Source organism: Cavia porcellus, unplaced genomic scaffold (genome assembly GCF_034190915.1).
Source record: "Cavia porcellus strain 051 isolate PalLab524CR breed Dunkin Hartley unplaced genomic scaffold, mCavPor4.1 scaffold_6, whole genome shotgun sequence".
Taxonomy (NCBI): domain Eukaryota; kingdom Metazoa; phylum Chordata; class Mammalia; order Rodentia; family Caviidae; genus Cavia; species Cavia porcellus.
This window is the reverse complement of record NW_026947489.1, coordinates 72285597-72304843: the sequence shown is the minus strand read 5'-3', so window position 1 is coordinate 72304843 and position 19247 is coordinate 72285597. Positions and strand designations below refer to the sequence as shown.

General features: G+C 33.5%; 1 pseudogene; it reads right to left on the bottom strand.

Annotated features, from left to right (window-relative positions):
- Positions 1–14536: 14536 nt before the first annotated feature.
- LOC100725738 (olfactory receptor 4F15-like) lies at positions 14537–15614 on the bottom strand (annotated as a pseudogene).
- Between the last annotated feature and the right edge of the window lie 3633 nt (positions 15615–19247).

Here is a 19247-nt window from a genome sequence, read left to right as displayed (position 1 = left end):
TGAAGCTTTCAGGTAAGCAAAAGAAAATAAAATTGGCTGTGGAATAGGGGGAGATGTACGTTGTTCTTTGAAGTTGAGTAAAGAGGGTAGAAGCTTGCTGTTGAACAGTCGAGTAAATCCTGAAGAGTCATTATTTTAATATAAAGAAAACAACAGTATATTACAGATATAAAGAAAAATTATATACTTAAATTTTTAAAAATCTCTCTTACTGAAATGTTAATCACATGAATTAATGAAAAAACAAAGTTTAATGTTATTTCATTGGTGGATAATATTCTGTTCCAACAAATGTCTGGACAAGAATGGCAACACTCAAATGAAAACAAGTTAAAGTATTTAAGAGCTATGTAGAAAGTGGAACTAATAGTATTTATGATGTGTTGATTAATGTACACCACTAGAAGAATAAATCTGTTTTTGTTACTAGATTTTGGGTAGTATAACTAGATTTACTGTCTTAATATTTAGATCTTTGATCCATTTCGATTCCAATGTAGTGTGTGCCAATAACAAGGGTCTAGTTTTAGAGCATCTAATATATACTAATCTGTTTGAGGCACTTACTAGAAACTGACAGTAATTACTTTTCAGATGGTGAAACATAAACGTCAAAAAAATATATGAAAAATGTTCAACAACATGCTCAAATAAAAGAACACTTAGACCATCTCAATCCAGAGAGAATATTATTAAAAATCAAAGAATAAATGTAGGTGAGTGAAAGGATATGATTTTTCACTGTTGGTGAGAATGAAGACTAGTGCAACCTCTGTGGAAATCCGTGTGGTATTCCCTCAAAAGACTAGGACTATGGTTCCCAGTTGACCCAGACATTTTCCCTCTTGGCCCTTTCCCAAAAGAATTAAAAGCATTACATCATAGTAATACATGTGTACCCATTGTTACACATATGTTACACACATATAGAGGCACAGTTTATAATAGAGGAAATTTAGAAACAACCCAAATGCCCTTCAACTGAGGAAATGATAAAAAAAACTGTTTTTAATTTTATTTAAAAGGAAAAAGAGGAAAAACAAAACAAAACAAAGCGGTGTAAGGGTACAAGTAATACAAAACTACAAAAAAAAAAAAACCAGTAAGAAATCGCCAGTTAATAGATTACACATTATCATCTTAGAGACAGTTGCTCAAGTCACAGTATCAAAGCACACAAAGTGGACATTCAAACAGTGAGAATGCAAACAGTTGTGTTCAACGATCCAACCAAAAACATTAATATGGTCAGCTATTTAACACCCCTAAACACACTTGCAGTTGTATCATTTAGAACACTTTTTTCCCTCTCTTTTTTACAACAAAATTTACACATTTTGGGTTTTATTACTCCTTAGTTCTTATTACTTTTTTTGGAAAGGAATAAAGTCAAATATGGAAAAACAAAGCTGTCAATCAAAACCAAGGATAGACATAGTACATGATGTAAAAACAGAGTACAAGGTTATCAACAATCGTTACCAGAAGGCCTCTTGCATCCTTAAAAAGAATTGTCTCCCTCATTAGGTATTATAAAGTTGAACAAAACAGTAGAGAACAAGACCAACAAAACTTAAACATTGTAAACATTACAGGACTTCCAAAGGAGACAATAGTCCAACCAGAATGGGCATCTTAGTGAACCTTATTGCCTTCAAAGTAGTTGCCTATACCCTCAAACTTGATACTATCATACAGAACTGAACAGAGTCTAATCAGTCAAAACAAGATAGTGGGAGTATGACAGGACTTCAAATCAAGGTAATAGGAAATTTTAAAAAGTTACTATAATATGTCCTGCTAATTTTTTTAATTTTTCCCCTTAATTAAAAAAGATAACAAATAATTAAATAATTTTTTAATGAATAAGGGAGAGATTGAGATAAAAGAGGATATAACAACAAAACAATACAGGTCAAAACATGACTATTTCAGCAAACCTAGGGCTTCACCACCAAATAACCCGACTTAAGAGTACTTACCATACTGTCTTTTCCTTGAAATATTTGAATATAACTTCATGTACTATAGCTTCAAATATTTCCATATCAAGAAGCCCCAAATAAAGCCATTCCAATCAATAAGTGAAAACTTTATAAGGATTCAAGGCCACATAATGGGGAATCATGATTACCACATACTTTTATATATTTGAATCATCACTTACATTAGGGAAACTATTCGATATTCACACATGAAAAATTGATTTATTTGACTTATGAGTATGGTCTCAAGGTGCGCCCATTTATTGATAAATATCTCAATGTGGTCCTTCTTTATAGCTGAGTAATACTCCATTGTATAGAGATACCACAACTTTTTATCCATTCCTCAGTTGATGGACACTTGGGCTGTTTCCAAGATCTGGCAATTATAAATTATGCTGCTATAAACATAGGTGCACATATATCACTGTAGTATGATGCTTTCAGTTCTTCTGGGAATATGCCTAGAAGTGAAATAGCTGGAACAAATGGGACTTTCAATCCCAGCTTTTTGAAAAATCACCAAACTGACCTCCACAAAGGTTGTAACACTCTACAACCTTTTTCCCCAAAGCCACTCCAGCATTTGTTGTTGTTGGTTTTCTTGATCCTGGCCATTCTTTCAGGAGTGAGATGGAATCTCAGTGTGGTTTTAATTTGCATTTCTCTAATGACCAATGATGATGAACATTTTTTCATGTATTTATTTGCCATTAGTATTTCTTCATCTGAGAAGTGCGTATTCATCTCAGATGCCCATTTTTGGATTGGATCTTTGAATTTTGGGGGTCTGAGTTTTTTTAATTCTTCATATGTTTTAGATAAGAGACCCTTGTCTGAGAGGGAGTTCACTAAAACCTTTTCCTAGTTTGTGGGTTTTCTTTTCACTATGCTGGAGATTTCTTTTGACATGCAGAAACTTTTTAATAAGAAGTGGTCCCAGTTATTGATTCTGGGAAGTATTTCCCGTGCAGTTTGAGTCCTGTTCATGAATTCTCTACCTGCCCCTATGACTTCAAGGTTTCTACCAAATTTGTCTTCCAATAGATTTAGTGTTTCTGTTTTAATTTTCAGATCTCTGACCCATTTAGATTTTAATTTAGTACATGGTGATAGACATGGGTCTAGCTTTAGTTTTTGGCAAATGGAGAGCCAGTTTTTCCAGCACCATTTATTAAAGAGACTGTCATTCTTCCAGCGAACCTGCTTGGCTCCTTTATCAAAGATAAGTTGGTTGATTGTGTTTGTAGTTGTGGTTGTATCTTCTAATCTATTCCATTGATCTTCTTCTCTGTTTTGATTCCAGTACCATGTTGATTTTACTACTGTTGCTTTGTAGTATAACTTCAAGTCAGGGATTGTGAGGCCTCCTGCCTTGCTTTTGCTGCTTAGAATTGCTTTTGCTAATCTAGGTCTCTTCTGGTTCCAGATGAATTTTTGGAGTGATTTCTATATATTTATAAGGTATGTTGATGGTATTTTTATTGGGATTGCATTGAATCTGTATAACAGTTTTGGGAGAATGGCCATTTTCACAATGTTTATTCTTCCTATCCATGAGCAAGTGATGTCTTTCCATTTTCTGAGATCATCTTCAATTTCTCTTTTCAGTGTATTATAATTTTCCCTGTATAGGTCTTTCACTTGTTTTGTAAGAGTAATTCCTAAATATTTCTTTTTATTTTTTTTTTTTTGCTTACTAGTGTGAAGAGTGTGGTTTCTCTTATTTCCCTCTCTGTGATTTTGTTGTTATTGTATATAAATGCTATTGATTTCTGAGTATTCATTCTGTATCCAGCTACATTTCTGAATTTATTTATTATATCTAAGAGTTTTTCAATGGAGTTTAGGGGTTCTTCTATGTGGAGTATCATGTCATCTGCAAACAATGATAATTTAACTTCTTCTTTTCCTATTTTTACCCCTTTTATTTCTCTCTCTTGTCTAATTGCTCTGGCTAGTACTTCCAGTACTATATTAAATAGAAGTGGTGATAAAGGACATCCGTGTCTGTGCCTGATTTTAAAGTAAAGGCTTTCAATTTTTGGCCATTTAGTATGATGCTGGCTGTTGGTTTGTCATAAATGGCCTTTATTATATTGAGGTAAACACCATCTATTCCAATTTTCTGTAAAGTTCTTATCATGAATGAATTCTAGACCTTATCGAAGGCTTTTTCTGCATCTATAGAAATGATCATGTGATTCTTACTTTTGGCTTTATTGATATGGTGCATTACATTTATTGATTTACATATGTTGAACCATCCCTGCATTCCTGGGATAAATCCCACTTGGTCATGGTGTATAATCTTCTTGATGATTTCCTGCATCGTATTTGCCAATATGTTATTGAGGATTTTTGCACCTGTGTTCATTAGGGAGCTCGGTCTATAGTTTTCTTTTTTAATTGGGTCTTTCTCAGATTTTGGTACTAGAGTAATATTTGCTTCCAGGAATGACTTAGGAAGGACTGCTTTCCTTTCAATTTCATTGAATAGTTTGAGGAGTGTCGGCATTAGGTCTTCTTTGTATTTCTTGTAGAATTCTGCAGTGAATCCATCTGGGCCTGGGCTCTTCTTTGTAAGTAAGGACTTAATTACATTTTCAATTTAATTAACAGAGATTGGGTTATTCAGCAGTTTTACATCCTCTTGATCTAGTTTTGGTACTTCATATGTTTCTAAGAATCTGTCTATTTCTTCTGTGTTCTCAGACCTTTGAGAGTAGAGGTTTTCAAAATAGGTGTTGATGATCTCTTGTATTTCTGTAGAGTCTGTATTGATTTCACCTTTTGCATTTCTTATTGCATGAATTTGAGTTTTTTCTTCCCTTTTTAAAATAAGGTTGGCTAGGGGCTTATCGATTTTATTTATTCTTTCAAAGAAGCAACTCTTTGATTTGTTGATTTTTTGGACTGTTTTCTTAGTCTCTATTGCATTGATTTCTGCTCTGATTTTTATAATTTCCTCTCTTCTTTGGGCTTTGGGCTTGAATTGCTCTTTTTTTTCTAGCTGTTTGAGGTGTAGCATCAGGTTATTTATTTGTATTCATTCTGTTTTCCTGATGTGGGAACTCAGTGCAATAAATTTTCCTCTGAGGATGGCTTTCATTGCATGCCACAGATTCCGGTAAGTTGTATCTGCATTTTCATTTTCTTTTAGGTATTGTTTAATTTCTTCTTTAATTTCTTCTGTGACCCACGGATTACTCAAGAGTGTGTTATTCAGTTTCCATGTGCTTGTGGGATTTTTGCAGTATCTTTTATCATTAATTTCTAATTTCAGAGCTCTATGATCCGATAGCATGCAAGGGATGATTTTAACTCTTTTGCATTTGTTTAAATATGTTCTGTGAGCTAATATATGTCTATTTTAGAGAACAATCCATGTACTGCTGAGAAGAATGTGTATTCTGATGTTGTTGGGTGGAACATTCTGTATATGTCTATCAAATCCATTTGTTCACAGGTATGATTCAGTTCTGTTATTTCTTTGCTCATTTTCTGTCTGGTTGATCTGTCCCTTGGTGTCAATGCAGTATTAAGGTCTCCTGTTACAATTGTGTTACTGATAATTTGAGTTTTCATTTCTGTTAATAGTTGTTTTATATAACTGGGTGCTCTGGAGTTTGGTGCATATATATGTAAGATAATTATCTTTTTATCTTTTCCTCTTGGAGTTTTCCCCTAATGAGTATGTAGTGGCCTTCTTTGTCCTTTATGATCATTGTTGGTTTAAAGTTCACATTGTCTGCAAACAGAATGGCTACTCCTGTTTTTTGTTTTGTTTTGTTTTGTTTTGTTTTGTTTTGTTTTGTTTTTTTTTTTTTTTGGATTCCTGCTGCATGAAGTCTTGTTTTCCATCCTTTGACTTTCAGTCTGTGAGTATCCTTCTGGGTTAGATGGGTTTCCTGTAAACAGCATATGGTTGGATTTTGTTTCTTGATCCATTCTGCTTATCTGTTTCTTTTGATTGGTGCATTGAAACCATTTACAGTAATGGTTATAACTGTTAATTGCTAGTTTATTTTTGACATGTTATCTCTCTGCTGTTCAATCCTTATCTTTCTGTTCTGTTTAATTATCTGCTTTGCTTAGTGGTTTTTTTTTTCCTTTGTGTATCTAAACTGTCTTTCAATATTTTTTGCAGGCTTGGTTTGGTGTTCATGAAGTTCTTCAGCTGTTCTTTGTCATGGAAGTATCGTATTTCACCATCAATTTTGAATGATAGTTTTGCATGATATATCAGTCTAGGTTGGAAATCATTTTGCTTTAGGATCTGGAATACTTCACTCCATGCTCTTCTTGACTTTATTGTTTGTGCTGAGAAGTCTGTTGTGATTCTGATAGGTTTTCCTTTATAAGTGACCTGTCGTTTCTCTCTGACAGCTTTTAACAATCTATTCTTGTGTTGGATTTCTGGGATGGTGATTATTATATGTCTGTGTGTAGTTTTATTTTGGAGTTCTATTTGGAGGTCTATTTGGAGTTCTATATGCTTCACTGATCCTGATGTCGTTTTCTGATCTCATGCTTGGGAAATTTTCAGCTATTACTTCTCTATATATCCTCTTGATATCCTTTATGTTGTCCCCTTCTTTTTCATTAATCCTTATCAGTCTTATGCTATTTTTCTTTGTATCATCTTGCAATTGTTGAATTGTTATTTCCTGCCTCAGCCAGTTCAGGGAAAGAGTCAGTCGAGAGACTGAAGACACAGGGAGACCAGTTGCTCAGGAGGCAAAAGGTGATTTATTTAAGGACCCCAGAGTTTTTATAGTGTTTTAAAACAATGAACAGTACAAGTCACTTCAGGACACTTTCTTTTTCATACAGCAAAGGTAAACATGTTCTTGGGCCCATGAGAAACTTCTTTGTTGTGCAGCCCAGGAGATAAACATGTTTCTGGACCCATGAGCAACTTCTTTTGTTTATGTTATGAAGCTATTCCCAGGTTAATATCAGCATGATGCTTTGTCTAGAAGGCTGAGGTTACTGCAGGATGAGGAACTGGTTGAGGTCCAACCTCAGTGTGTGGTTTTCCACAATCATTCACTGCCGGACCCCTGGTTCTTGCTCCCAACAATTTCCTGATTCCTTGTTATTTTTAAAAGGTCTTTCATTTCCTGTTCACTAGGTGCAATCCTGTCTTCAAGGTCTGAAATTCTATCTTTACTTTCATTGAGGTGGTTTTTACAACTTTCAGTAGAGATTTTATTTCTTGTATATCTCTGTGCATCTGCATTATGTATTCTGTTTGTTTCTTATGTTGCTCATCTAGGGATTCTATCTTTTTGTTTAGTTCCTCCAATTTTTTAACTGTGTTTTCTTTAGATATATTCAGAATCTCCTTCATTTCTTTTATCATTTCTTCTTTTACCTGGGAGATTATTTCACGTTTGAATTCCTTTAAAGCTTACTGTAGTTGCTTGTTAATTTCAGTAGCTATTATGTCCAATATTTGAGGTGAATGGCATATATTTTCTTCTATGTACATCACTCCTAGGGTTTCTTGAGATGGGCTGGAGGTTTGAGGTTGTAATTTGGTCTTTCTTTTTTGTCATTTTCCTATATTTCTGTGTTTCAAGTGTTATTTGAAAGCTTCCTCAGAAATCCACTTCTATGTTTGCAGCTCCTGGGACTCTGGCACCCAGTTCCCCCAAGCCACTGGGCCTCTAGAACCAATGGCCCTCTTCTGCCTGTTTAGAACTCTATAGTTCCAGATAAGCTGGGCTCCAGGGACACTGTGTGCCCACCTGCTTGCTGGAAGCTCCACAGTTCTCTAAGCGCAGCCAAAATGGGAAGGCGGATGTAGATGCCTCAAACCCACTTACGCACTTCACTGCACCCGGAAGCCTGGAGGGTCTCAAACAGTCTGGGCTTGGGGCAGAGTGCTCTGAGTACTTACCGCCGGCCACGGGGCTTCTGGAACTGGTGATGATCACCTGCTTGCTGAGATATCCACAGTCCTCCAGACACATGGCGGGGTGGATGCAGGCACCCCAGATCTCCCCAGCCCTTCCTCTGCACCCAGACGGTGCAGGAGTCCCAAATAGGCTGGGCTCCGGGCATAGTGTGCGCCCACCTGCTTGCTGGAAACTCCACCGAAAAAGGTGTTTTTAATAATAGAGTACTACTGTGCCACAAATAAGGATAAACTCGAGACATTTATTGTTAAATGGATAGAACTTGGTACCATACTTCATTGAAATAAATTGGATACACATGTAAATACCATATTGCTTCACTAGTGTGAGAAACTGAAAGTGTAAATGAGAACCAAATTTTATAAGGAATATGATGAAAGTGTAAATGAGAACCAAATTTTATAAGGAATATAATGAGGAAGAAATTATTCAAAAATAAAGGGGAATCTGGGATGGGGAGGGATAAAAGAAGGAAGGGACAATAAAAAATGAGAAAAATGAATAAAATGAAAGAAAGCTTTGAAAATAAAGAAAGAGGGGGTAGGAGAGGAGAGGAATGGGAGAATAAAAGAAAAAGACAAATCAAGGTATATTGTGTACAGGTACAAACTCTATTTGATGAATGAGATCATTGTATATATCTAAATTGCAACATTAAATTTTTCTCAAATCTATTTTTTAAATTATTCACAGATAAAAAGAAAGAAAAAAGTAGAAAAAAGCAACAAAATTTTAAATGTATCAATAATTTAATTAAATTTTTAAAAGAGTAATTAAAATTAAGGAAACAGGTGTTACATAGGGCCAAACTATAGGTAAAAACAGGGCAAAGATACAAATCTGGTTCAGCAGATAAAGGAAATCCAGTAATGGATATGGGGAGGAATTGCCAAGAGATTGGAAAAAAATCCCGGTGATTGCCGTTCGTGAAACCCAGCGCAGGAATGTGGGCAATGATTTAAAGAGGAAATTATCAATTAAATCAATGATTTAAAGAGAAAACAAAACAAAAGCAAGGCATGATTGTGGAAAGAGGAGATATTGGAAGTTCATGGAGATAATGTAGGTATTTGATTCTTCAAAATGAGAAATTTTTATTACATTTGAAAACCATGGCTTCAATAGTCTTTTATTTTAAATGGAGAAATCCTCTATTAAATTGAATAGATGCACCATTTTTGGCTGTGTTTGTATCCAAGCATACCAATCACAGTTGTATAAACCCTAGGGGTTCGTTTGCCTCACCAGAAAATCATAGTAAGGGAAGCCAGGGCCTCTAAACACACATGCTTGAGTGTGTTCTCATGTGCAATATCTATTATTCCCATGAGTTTATTCTAAAAATAAATTGGATGATCAAATACTGAAAGGCTCCTATTTTTAGAATAACAGAGGCACAAAAACATGCACTAACCCTTTCTGTATTACTCACAGTGTTGACATCATCAAACATATTCAACCTCTACTTGCACTCACTCAAACCTGAGCACAATATTGAAAAATATCCAAGATATTATCAAGATAAACTTTAGTCTAACTTCAGGATATAAAATAATACATAACTTTTCTCTTGTAAGTAAAAATTTACAAGATTTATTGTTTTATCACTAATCTATTTGTATTTGATTCATAATTTTATTATAAGATATACTAATATGTTTGAGGCACTTACTAGAAACTGACAGTAATTACAATTAATATGTCCCAGAAAATTTCATTTAGAAAATAGTATTTGAATACCAGGTTTACCCCTGAAAATCAGTTACAAGTATTTTCTATTTTCACCTTTCTTTTCAGTGGAAATAGATGAAATTCTTCAGTGTGTTTGGCAAATTAAACTAAACTTTGACCTGTGAACTTTTGTTGAATCACTTCCTCAACTATTCGTGCTTATCGTAATGGGGATGACAGTCATGTGACTCAGAAACTATATCATATTGTGCTCTACAGTGCATCAGTTATTATTGTTCCATGTCCCCGCTTGAACCAACAAAATCTGCTTTTCCAGTCTTCTTCCTTATTAGGGACATAAAAGGGCAAGTTTGATCTATGACAAATGTAGACAGATAGGCAATGTGTATTACCCCCAATATTGAGGCAGCTACCACAAGGGCAACACGTTTTGGGGTGTATAATATCAAGTGGAGGAGATCACAGATTACAGTGTCTTGTCCCTGTCACACACCATGGCAATAAGCAGCACCATGTTAACTCAACCAAAGATGTGAATTAAAAATATCTCTATGGTGTTTGGGAAGATACATGACGCTGCAGTCTATAAAATGATCAGAGAAAATATTGGAAACTGCCAGAGGAAAGGCAGACCAAAAGGGGAGAGGTTAGATGGTCATGGCAGGACACACTGTGCTCCTTATATAGGGGAGGCTGAGGCAAGAGGGTTACAGGTGCAGCTGGTTTGGGAAAGTAAGTGATATAAAACTATGTCTAAAAATAAAATAAAATAAAAAACAGGTAGCTCAGTGTGAAGGCTCATGTTCAATCACTAGTACAAAGGGACAGGTGTGTTAGATGATATAAATTTAGGTTTGTTGATACATTTCATAAGTTAAATGACAAATATTGGTTCAGTTGGAATATGTGATATGATAAGCTTTTTTATTCACACATTATAAAATGTGTAAATATAGACACCACCATCTCAAGCAGATAACTTCAGATAATAGCATATTAAATAACTTTAATTTTATAATTGTTTTTCTTTATCTTTTGTCATACCAAAACTATATATTATGGCATACTATCAGATGGAGAAACTGGTCGTTTATGTTTTGTGTGCATGTGTATGTGTGCATGCATGCGTGTGTGAAAGTTTGCAGGTTGTTTATCATTTGAAGATTTTGTTGCTAGTATGGCGCATCTGCTTTCTGCTGGTACTCTCTAGGCCTGGTAACCACAAGCCTCTGCCTCTCTCCTAAGGTACCATCATCTCCATTAGTTTGGAGGGAATGATGCAGTGGCTTTGGCCCAGAGCCCAGTTCTCCTGGACTGATCAACAGTATTGTTAATGACAGAAGAGCAGTTCAGGTATCGGAATACAGAGAAAATCGATTAACAGCAATATATATGTCACCCTAGAAGTATCACATAAATCAGCAGCAATATCATAGCATTAAGGACAAACAGGATATTGACATATGATAAGAACAAATAATCTACTATCATTAACTATGAAAAGAGATATATAATTATGGCATATATATTAAAGCAAACAAAATATTAGCATATAACAAATACCAAATCAAACAAATATACCTCCACTTAAAATAGGAAAGAATTTAACAGTAGGATCGTAGTGTCTACTAAAAATCTAAAGCTTAATAAAGCTTAATAAGTATACTGGTAAAGATAGATAGGGTGAGGATGGGAGCATGAAAGAAGAAATATTTGAAAATATGAATTACAATCTTACTATTCTTCCCTCCTTCTACAAGTAGTAAAAACCAATTAATAGAATTAGATAAAGTTAAGCAAACAGAACAAATAAGGAAAAAGAAAAAAAGAACATAAAGAAGAAAAGAAAGAAAAAAATGAAAAGAAGAAAAGTTCTGAATCCCCCAAAAAATCATGAAAAGAAGAATGTATCAACAAAAATATTTCCCTGTATTCTTGAAGAGTGTTTTTTCCATCTGGATTCTTGGAACTCAGCAATCTACTGTTTTTTCCACTTAGCTTTATGGCTTGTCTGATATCCCTCCTCATCCAGGCGCCCTGTGTTTGTGCACTTGATCTCAGGGCAGCGGTTCCAGCTGAGACGCCCTCACTCACATTGGAAGAGGGGAAACAGCCTACTGATCTCTGTGCCCAATACAGTCATGTGGGTGGAGCTAAGCAGACTACAGGACTTTCACGCTCAGCAGACTCTGAAAGCCACACATCTGTAATTAACTGCTTTGTGCTTCCTTCAGCACAGATTTTGACATTTGCCGATAGCAAGCACAGCTATATCACTTGAACTGGTATCAGTGTATTTATCAGGAATAGTGAAAGAGCATGAATTTTTTTTCCTATTTTTGAGTCCAAGTGGCAATTTGAGTAGCTACACTTATTAATGGCTTTTAATAGGCTTTATATTAAAAGACATCAGGGTATTATGATTCATAAAGCATAAATATTTTTCTCACTCTTTTCTGCATTTTGTTTTGATGAACTAACAGTTTAAAATTCTAGACTTTATACAATTATATAAGTTCCATGTAATTTAAAATTTTTTATAATATAATTTTGAAATTACACATATCCAATTTTTGTATTTGTGAAAAATCTATTTGTTCAAAAACGTAATTATTCATGATATACAAATCTATTTGTTCTAGTTTTGATAAATGTAAAGAAATTTATATCTCTTTTTAAGCTTATGTATTATCCTAGTCAGTGTTTCTATCTCTTTATATCTCTTTGTAAGCTTTATGTATTATCCTACTCCATATTTCTTTGTTGAACAATATTCAGGAACCCCTCAATGAGTGTACAGTCTTCAGCACAAAACTTCCACTCAATTTTTGCTCAATTATTAGGCCATTGGTTTTTGAAACTAATGATATTTCTTCTCTCATTTCACTGCATATAGATTAACTTCTCTAAGTTATGTATTCACAAAAAGTAAAAATACCAACTAACCTGGTACTTTGCTAGAAGTTATCAAATGACTTTTGTCTATAATATTTGTTATGACAATTAGTTTTCAGTGTGTGTCATTTTTATAATTTCTATATGATGATGAATTATCATTTAAAATGGATACAGCAATTGCAGCTTGAAATGTGACATGGTTTCTCATTTAACTGGAAGAATAAAGACTGAAAGACATATATACTTAATAATTTTCCTTGTCTTCTTTTTACTCCAGAATGAGTGTTAAGGAGCAGAAATAAATATCTGCTTTAGCTATTGCACTACTTGTACAGTGGCCCATGAATATGTAGCTGTGAATGGCTGTGATGAAATCTTTTCATGGGTGCTTCCCCTGATATCTTCTAATTAAGAGAGTACATATATGATAACTATTATATTATTGACCTTTTAGAAGCATGCGCACTGAAAACCTTTTGACATGTTCAGTCAGCAACTTAATGGAAAGTTGTTCACAGTGGATCCTTTCCATACTTCAAGAACATTAATATCACCTTACTGGGATAAATCTATATGATAGGTATTGAGTCTTTTTTCATCAATTATTTGACCATGAAACTATTCAAAGATGCATAGAATATCTAATGTTTTTCATAGTATACCTTAGGACAGAAGAATGTACTTTACTGCAAAGCAAGTACAATACAGGTAAGTCATCCACTGGTAATGTAATTTACTGTATCAAACAGAACATATCAGAACATAAAGAGCCTTTTAAAGAGTTAAGAAATGTGAATAATAGTCATTTGGGGAATGGTGTTGTGCAGAGTTAGAGTTAAGAACTTTAACATATAACACGTATTCTGAAGCAAGTGACATTGTAATATGTTTGCTACCCAAATACACATGTCTGGAAAACAATCGTATAGTGTGGTTGGGTTCCCTTACTGTCATTCACTTGGGGAATTTAAGCATCCTGAACTTACAATTTTAAGTTTTTCTTGAGTGGGTAAATTTTAAATTTTCTTCAAAGGAGAATTCTAATATTTGAAAGTTTTAGTAGATCCTTGGAACATTCCAATAAATCTAAAGTTTTAGCAGATCCATGCTGTTTTTGTTTGTTTGCTTGTGTACTTTCAAAAGAAGTTATTGAAACAGTAGGTATAATTGATCATCATAAGTAAAAAAACAATAAGATTTCTGCTACATTTACGTCAACCATGGATGATAATAACTAGGAATAGGGGAGTTACAGAAATTATAAAACATGTATATCTAAGTGACCTAGACAGTAGAGATCCTATATAATCATAAGGGGAAATGAAAATGAGTTTCTAATAAGAAGATAATGCATGTCTTTCTGTTCCATTAAAATTTAAAGAAATGATGAAGTGAACTTATATAGGCTATGAATTATGATAATCACGAAAGATGTTGATAATATCTGATATTATTAATAACTCACATATAACTTTCTTCACCTAATATGTCAGGAATTCATGTTATTTTATGCTGTAAATTTCTGAGATTCTTTACTTGGGGCCTTTTCTTTGTACATCACAGTGTTTAACCTACCATGTGAAGATAATAGGGAATATGCCCTAGAGCAGCTCTATACCGGAAAAGAAACCCATAGATTTGTCATGCTTCAAAGGAGAGAGCGGAATATTATAGAATTTATACTGTATCTTAGAAGGCCTCAGGGCAATTGTGCTCTGCTTTCCAGGATTCTCTATTGTAATTCTTTCCTTCTTTGGCTCACTCCTATACTTCTGAACCAAAGTTTTCTACAATTATCTTTTCAGATTAAATATTTGGGCTCAGATTTTTGTTTCTAGATTTCCTTTTAAATAAGTTAAAAACTGGTATTACATATATAAGATGGTCTATAGCATTCACATATAATTCAAAATTGTGGTTTAATTTTTATAAATATCAGGGATAGGTTTTTGTATTTATTAATTTGCAAAATAGACTTAGAAGATTAAAAAATCCTCTGGTAGATAAGGCTATTCTCTGTAAGAGTATCAATCTTTAACTTAGAAATTTACATTTCCCATTATAGATTGGCAAAGACTCGCACTCTAAAGCTGAAGCAGTGGCAGGTTCAGATAAATTTGTTCTGGTTATGTTAAGGAGTAAAGAGCCAGTGTGCAGTTTAATCTTCAAAAAGAATTGTGGTTCACAGAATTGGGAATAAAGTCTCTTTTTTTGCAATCTTTTTATTGCTATCCTTAAGTCTTTGTTCCTTAATGTATAAATAATAGGACTCAAGACAAGAATGATAGCAAAATCAACAATTAAAAAAATTTTTATCAATGGATGGTGGGGGAGAAGGCCAGACATACAGAATTACGCATGGAGTAAAAAACAAAAACCACAGTGATGTGAGCTGACAAAGTGACAAATGCCTTAGATAAGTCTCCTGAAGATCATATCCAGACTGTGAACAAAATGGATGCATAGGAAAGGTGAAGCAGGAGGAAGATGACAAACTCATGGAGCCATTTGTTGGCAGCAACAACAAACTTGTACTTGACTGCATCTATGCATGCAAGTTTTATGACTTTGGGTAAATCACAGAAAAAACCGTCTATTTTATTAGGCCCACAGAAAGGCAAGTTTATAACAAAACTAAATTGAAGCATAGAATGGACCACTCCAGTTAGTTATCCAGCCACTGATTACAAATGAAACACATATTTTAGGATTCATGATTTGCAAATAGTGAAAATGTTTGCAGATTGCCACACACCTGGCAAACACCATGGCAATCACTAATACCATCTCCACTCATCCCATGATGTGGATGACTCATATCTGTGTCACACAATCTTGGAAAGAAATTACTTTGTATTCATGTGAAAGATCTATGACTATTTTGGGGATTGCAGTAGAAGAAAGGTACACATCAATGAGAGATAAGTTAGCCAGCAGGAAGTACACAGGAGACAGTAGTGAGAATCAATAAATATCATACACAAAATGAAATTATTTCCTAGGATGATGCATACATAAAGAACAAAGGAAGATGAGAAAAAGCTTTTTCTCTCGAGCAACTGAGAGGCAGTAACACAAGTTCAGTGACCACTGAATCATTTAGTCCACCCATTGATTGGGGCAGGATCACTGATTTTCAAGTGACCTGAGGACAAAAATTAAAACAAGTATCATTGGATCAAACACAGATTCCCTATTTGTCTTGCTATTTATTTTAGATATATTTGAGCATAGAAATATGAATACTTTAAAAAACTTAGCAATACATTTATTATATATAGGGACAGTAAAGGAAAATTGTGACTATATATGTTGCAAATACATCCAAAGTAAATATTTACTTTTCCTTTCATAATTAAAATAATTTTTCTGTAAAAGATTTATTGATCATTTTCCTTACCACTTTCTTAGATGTTCTCTCACCCAAGTGAATGCTACGTTTCCTATCATACCCTTGTTAATGCTTTGATACTACATATGCCCCTTGACTTATGATGGAGTTATTTACAGATGAACCATTATAAGCTGGAAATATCTTAAGTTGAAATTTACATATGTGTATGTACTACTGAACATCACAGTTTAGCAACATAGTGTACTGCACACTATTACTTATTTACTCTTGTGATTTTTTGTTTCCACCTAGCATTTTGAGACAATATTATACTATATATCATTAAGCTAAGAAAGATGAAAATTTAAATTTGAAAGGAGATTTCTACTCAATGAATATCACTTTCACGCTCTCATGAAGCAAAAATAAATGCAGTTGAGGAACTTAAGTCAGGACCATTTGAAATAACATATCCTCTTATCTGCACCTACTTTTCTCATCAGCATTTTCTTATTTCACTAAGCTTATACAAATCACTGGTCAAGAGTGTTTGAACACAGTCTATCATTCCCTCTCTTAGGTTTTTAAGCTTTAAGTGAAACTCAGATCCCTGGGACTTAAAATTTACAATACTTGGTTCATGACAGGATATTATCTCTGTTAATGATAATTTTAAGTTATTGGATTCATAAATGGGCAATTCAAAAAATATCAGAAGCTATATGTGGTGAGAGTTTGGTGCAGTCCCAGTTACTTGGAACACAGAAGCAGAAGACTCTCTTGAGCCTAGATATTCAAGACAGCCAGGGCAGCATAGTAAAACTCTCAAAAATACAAAACACAAATTAAAACCCTCCATACTTGAATATCTGTGAGGTATGAATTGAAACTATAACTTTTAGGGGCTGGGGATTTTAGCTCAGCGGCATAAAGTCCTGCCTTGCAAGCACATGGTCGTGAGTTCGATCCCCGGTACTGATAAGAAAAAAAAAGAAACTATAACTTTGACGTTAACCAAACATGTCAGTTAATTATTAATGATAAACACAGATAATATTATTCCTCAAATCCTTGATGTCTTTCTTTTTCTTTCAGTAGGACATCAAAATCACTTTATCTAAAATATTTATTGAAGAGCTCAAATAGAATAAATATATATGAACTATTTTTACTGTGTGTATTCTTTATAATAACTAAAATCATATTATAACCTTTACATGTTACTTTATTATTTTTTACCAATATCTCTTTGAAAAAAGAAGCTTTTATTAAATTTTGTGTGTTTAATAGTTGGTAACATTTAACTTTGAGAACTTACACATTGATGAGGGAACAAAAACCAATTTTGAAGTCAGTGTATCTCTAGGTCTTTCCTCTCAGATTTATTCACATTCCAAGATACATCATATACTTGATGATATGAAACTACAAAAAGTTTTTATTTCAAACAAAACATGTGAAGATACAGTAGAGGTCTGGATGATTCCTCAAACTACAGTGAACTATTAGGATTAGCATTTTATATAATATTGTATAGCAAGAAAAGTCATCAAGTTCTTGGAATGATTCAGTAATTTTAAAAATCAATATAATTTTTATAGCCATAGCCTCTAAGAAAAATGATTGTTCTATACAAATAACAAAATTTTTATGCAATTGAATTTATTATATAAGCTTTTGTGAAGAGCTTGAATAAATATATAAAACTTCAGATAAACTAACATGGATGTTAAGTTATTCTTGAGCTCATGATTCTCTAACCTCAGCTCCCAACAATTCACTAACTATTCAGGAGTCCCTTGATGCAGTAAAGTTGACATAATTAAGATTATCTTGAGCTGGGGATTTAGGTCAGCTGCATAAGTGCCTGCCTGGCAAGCACAAGGTCATGAGTTTGATCCTAGTACAAAAAAAAAAAAAAGATTATCTAGCACAATCAATATCAACTAGCCATCCTACATCTATGAATATATCAAAATGAAAACCTAGCTAAGAACTTTCTACATGTCCATGTTATTACACCACCATTTAAAATAGCTAAGAGGCAGATTCAAGTTTGATATCATTCAACTGAGAAATAGTAAAGAAAGTATGGAATACATATACAATGAAATATTATTCTGCTCCAATAAAGAACAACATCATGTGATTTGCAGAAAAATGTATAAAAATGGAAGACAGTACATCATGTGAAATAAGCTAGGCACAAAATGACAAATGCTATTCCTTTTTGGAAGCTAAAATGTCAATATGAATGTAAGTAGTTGTACTAGCCCTCAGGGCATAACATCAATTTTATCATAAAGGCACATTGTTGTGGTTGTATAATACCCACATTTATTCTTTAGAATATTTCTATTGATGAATTATTAATTTTATGAATTTTATTATGATTTAATTTTAATATATATTTAGTGTTTATAAAAAGGCAACAAAATTTTCCACAATGACTATTTTTAGACAAAGTCTAAAAAAACCCAGTGGAAATAAATTTCTATGTAAAGTACAATGAAAATGCCAATAGAATTCTACAAAAATGATCTTTACTTCAATTGTCACATGTAATGCCGTCTTGAAACTTGCATGTTCCATATAAGCATATTACTTACATGAACAGCACATGTGTTTTGTTTTGAGACTGTTTTTAGGACAACTTGATAACTTGCTGGTTTTGTAATATAGTCAGGAGGTTCATATTATATTATATTATATACAATTAACAGAAACATAAGGTATCAATAAGATAAAGGATTAAATTTTTAGTATGTATTATACATTTGTAATAAACATCAACATTTTTGCATCAGCCATATACTTATAACATCATCAATAAATTCTTGTATGAACTACAAATAAAATATCAATACAATTCTGCAACAGAAATAATCTTTGCTTAAATTGTCACACCCAAGGCAGTCTTCATCCATGATAACTGCATGTTCAATACCATGTCTTGCTTACCCTGATAACACATGAACTCAGCTTTCCTTTCCTATGTGGCATGCAATTTTTGTCATGTTTCTTGTCTTTCTTCTTTTTCAGAAGCTTCATATATTGTATGATATGAATTTAACAGAAAAATAAAATGTAAAATATGCAATGAGTGTCTAAAATAGACATAAATACTTTCACATTGGCTCTTTACTTGCTTACAAGACCTAAGATATAACATCAGTAATAAAAACTATGTCAAGTACAATGTAACTACAAATAAAAGCCTACCACAAAAATAATCTTTGTTTCAATAGTCACACTTAAAGCAGTTTTCACACAGGAAAACTGCATGTTCCATGCATAGGTATCACATACAATGATAGCAGGTATGTTTTGTTTGTCTGCCCTTTATTGTGAGGCACAGTTGACATTTTTTGGTTTTCCTATCAGTCCTGTCAGTTCACCCATGTGCTCTAC